The sequence below is a fragment of the Crocuta crocuta genome, unplaced genomic scaffold, assembly GCF_008692635.1.
Source record: "Crocuta crocuta isolate KB4526 unplaced genomic scaffold, BGI_CrCroc_1.0 scaffold241, whole genome shotgun sequence".
NCBI lineage: Eukaryota > Metazoa > Chordata > Mammalia > Carnivora > Hyaenidae > Crocuta > Crocuta crocuta.
The window spans coordinates 3,415,157-3,415,705 of NW_027527807.1; positions in this window are offsets into that span (position 1 = coordinate 3,415,157).

Here is a 549-nt window from a genome sequence, read left to right on the forward strand (position 1 = left end):
GAGCAGAGGAGAGGAGTTTACACCCAGGGCTCCGGTTCTAGTCTTCCTTACTTCCTAGCGATCCACTCGACTGGACTTCATGCGAGCACTTGGGAAGTATAAGCACACACTAGGATCTGAGTAACTCCCCCCCATCCCCGGAAGCCCAGCAGAAATCAGTGAGCTCAGGAAATGCAAACATTTTGTGTGGGAGGCAAGAAAAGAGAGAGAGGACCCACCAAAAAGCAACTCACTGAACTGGTTATCTTTTTGCTTCAGGGCTGGTCATGCACTATCCCCATTGCTGAATGAGTTGAAGGAAAGTGAGGAAGCAGAAATGTGGAGCAGAGAGTAGGCATCTCATGTTTTATTGTTGTTGAGAGAGAGCAAGAGAGAGCAAATGGAGGGGCAGAGAGCAAGGGACAGAGAATTCCAAGCAGGCTCCGAACTGACAGTGCAGAGCCTGACTCAGGGCTCCATCCCATGAAGATCACAACCTGAGCCGAAATCAAGAGTCGGTCACTTAACTGACTGAGCCACCTAGGTGCTCCTGCATCTCGTGATATCCAG